The sequence below is a fragment of the Centruroides sculpturatus genome, unplaced genomic scaffold (assembly GCF_000671375.1).
Source record: "Centruroides sculpturatus isolate CEXI.00-Female unplaced genomic scaffold, Cexi_2.0 scaffold50, whole genome shotgun sequence".
Taxonomy (NCBI): Eukaryota; Metazoa; Arthropoda; class Arachnida; order Scorpiones; family Buthidae; genus Centruroides; species Centruroides sculpturatus.
Genome location: NW_019384891.1, coordinates 1,194,220 through 1,198,082, shown reverse-complemented (window position 1 = coordinate 1,198,082; position 3,863 = coordinate 1,194,220).

Sequence of the window (3,863 nt, the reverse complement as noted above, 5' to 3'; positions counted from 1 at the left end):
CAAAGATCCCCAGAAACTGGACTTTTTATGGGAACACCTTTACGTTGTGTGTACGTGATCCCATTAAATTGGAACACTGAGTTGTAACATATCAAGTGGGATAGCTCCAGAATGTCTTGGTGCATTGTTGTATCATTAACTTTAGAAAAGAGGAAGTCCCTGATTGCGCAGAAACATGGAGGTAGTTCGATAGAAGGATATGATGATCTGAAATCTAATACTGTAGCGCACACTGGTGAGGTGACTTCTTTAAGTTGTGATAACTGTTAATATTCGAATCATTTTGTTCTAATTCTTATAAAAAAATTCACTTAACTTTACTGAAACTTAGATTTCTTTTTTTTTAATTTTTAAGATAGACTAAAACATAGCAAACTAAATTAAATAGTGTTAAAGACTACATCAGACAAGGAAATTCTAAATAATAAAGCATGAAGTTAATTGAATGTTCACTGAGATTAAATGTAAAAATGAATTTTTAAGAATTTATCAAACTTACTTTTAAGCAACATTGTGTGGTTGAAGGAATTGGTAAAGAAAGCAATGAAAACACTTCATAGCTATTTGATGTTTTACTACAATTTAAACAGATCAATTGTGATTGAAGTAATCCGTCAAATAAATTTGAAACAATTGATTTGTACATGTTGATATGGCTTGCCCAAAACCTTTCCTGCGCTTCAAATTCACGTAAATGATCTAAATTCAATATTTGGTTTGGAGAAACATTCTGCAATAAAATGTAAAAATTAAATCATATGAATTTTTAATTGTAATTTATCTAATGAAATATATTTACCTTATTAAGATCATCATGAAGCTTTTCTAATAATGCGATAAGAAATTCATGCGAATCTTCTTGTTCATAACCAACAAACACTGACATATGCTTACTGACAGTATTTTTGGAAAAAGTTTTAATTATTTTTTATTATAAGTAATTATTCAGTTTTAATTAGTTTCAAAATAATAAAAATATAGTAAGATATCTTTACTTTAAAGTATTTTACTCAAAGATTCATTTATCATTCAATAATTTAAATCAAAATTGTTGTTTAATCTAATGATGTTATCAAGTAAAATTAAATTCATTTATCATAGTGTTACCACCTGTCCGGTTTTTCACCTGAACAGTTCGGGAACTGACTAACTGTCCGGGTGAACTATTAATTTTGTCTGGGAATTTCATAGAAATTGTGAAATTACGATGAAAGAAAGTTTTTGCAAATACAGGTATACCTCGAGTTACGTCGTTCTCGATTATACGTCGTTTGTCAAAAAATATATAGAAAAATAAAAATCAAGTTTAAGTCATTTTATTTGACTTTACATCTGTCCGCCACAAATACTGAAGTTGTTATAGCACTAGAAAAGTGTTAAAACACATAAAATCATATTAAAATATGTATGTTTACATTAAATGTTAATATAATCATCATAAATCCTAGAGAATGAAACATGAAAACATCTGTGTTTCTGTGTTGTCATCTCATTTAGTGGTCTTTAAGAGCTCAATATTGGTATTTTCCACAGTAGTTCCAATATGTAACGTTTAGCATCATTGTCAGCGCCACTCAATATTGGTAAATTTAATATAAATTACAGTCGACCCCCCTATAACACGGTAGATATGTTCCTCTTTTTATGAATCCAGCTTCTAGGAGTCCAGCCAATCACAACCCAGCATGTATGCAGTTTACGGACTACAGCTGTTTGAAAGGTTTCTTCCATAAAATTAATCGATTCTAGACTAATTTGACTCAACATTTCCAAAATACGTATAATTTTTTGGGAATAATCCATATAAACTATGCTATAAACAAAAAATTGTAGGATTACTTACTAAGTGTGCACTGTTCAACTACGCCGTTGCTTAAGCTCGTTTTTGTCGTGGAGATTGTCATCGAATGGCGCTCACGTGCTTCCCGATAAATTATTTTTTTTGCGAAAAATTCACTGAACTTTAGAGACATCATTAATATAAATATAATTTTTATGGACGTTAAATAATAAATGGTTTTTGTAGGTCCGCTGCTCGTTTAAACTTAACAGTTTGTGCAATCCTGTCACGACACGAGTCGGCGATGACATTTTACCGAATTATAGGAGTTTTTTTAGCATGTTTGTATGAATACTGTCGCAATCTGAACTATAAGAACTCGTGTTATGGGGGGTTTTTCAACTGTAGTTTATTTTCTACTGTCGCAAGATAATTCTAATAACTGTATTTGTTATTTAACCTTACAAAATCATCTTATTTTATAATGTCTTAGAGCAAACCACATTCACAAATAAATAGTCTGCGATGAACTGTAAACATCACCAAATTGTAAACACATATATTTATATGTATGTACTGTATGTACAGTTGACCCCCCTATAACACTGTTGATTATTCCATTTTATAAGAATTCCATGTTGTACGAGTCACTTAGATTTTACAAATATGTGAGCCATTCACAGCCCGGCGCACGTATTTGTAAAATCTAAGTGACTTGTACAACATGGAATTCATATAAAATGGAATTATCAACAGTGTCATAGAAGGGGGTCGACTGTACATAAATTTGTAAATTTAGATTACTTTTTTCTGTACAATATCAAAAACTAAAATTTATTTGTTTGCAAGCTTAAAATAGATTATTAACCATATATTATTAAAAATGCATTTATAAATAAAATACAGATCTGGGAACAATTATTTGTGGTTTAGCTAGTGACAAGTAAATTCGACTTACGTTGTTTTTCGACTTAAGTTGCCTCTCCTGGAACCAATTACCGATGTAAGGCGAGGTATACCTGACTTTTTATACAAATTTACACTATTTTAACAGTGAAAGAACTTGCACTCACTGAAACTCATCTGCAATCCTGCCATGTTTCTGTTTACGCCAATGTGTGTGGTGGATCCTGTCGAACTCCTTTTTTTTCCGTTAGTACGACTGTACATATCTCCAATAGAGCTATCTGTACCTGTTCTTTCTTAATTTAGGTTACTTACATTACTGTGGTGTATAATTTATTTTTACCATGTTTTTGTCATTAGTAGTATAGAAATGATACACTCTGGGATACAAAATTAATTTGTATATAAATCTATACTAATATTATAAAGAGGTAATGTTTTTAAGTATGTAAGTTTGTATGCAGCAGGTAATCTCCAAAACTACTCATCCGATTTCAAAAATTCATTCACCAATATTTAGGAAAAAGAATCTAATGGCGAAGCAGATCGCCTTAGTTCCTCCTGTATACTGTTACATTGTGGAGATTAGCAGCGAGCGATCCGAAAATAAAAAAAATTTCGGAGGAGTGTTTGCATTGAATGATCTACTGTTTCAAGTTGGTGATAAATAATCTTTTATAATTAATGTAGATGAAAAAAATAAGATGGGAAGTCACTGGGTATCAGTATTTTTTATGAAAGATAAAAATTCTTGCATTTATTACGATAGTTATGGATTTAAACCGAGGAAAGCGAGTATCATTAGATTTATAAAACGAAATTCAAAAAAATATTGCTGGAATAATATTATTCATCAAAGTTTGTTTTCCTTAAACTGTAGTTATTTCTGCTTATATTTTTTATATAAAATTAATAAAAATCTATGTTTATCAGAACTACATGTAACAGATAAATTTTATAATGATGAATTTGTTAAAAATAATTTTCATTTATCAAAACCGATTATAATAACCAATAACCAGTGTTGTAATTCAATAAAAAAATCTATTTAAAATATAAAAATTGTGTTTTTATTAACAAAAATTTACATTTTTTCCTCGATTTTTGTTTTCAAAAAATGTTGGACAATTCTATATAATAAAAAAATATATATTCAGTATTTCTGAAATGCGATAAT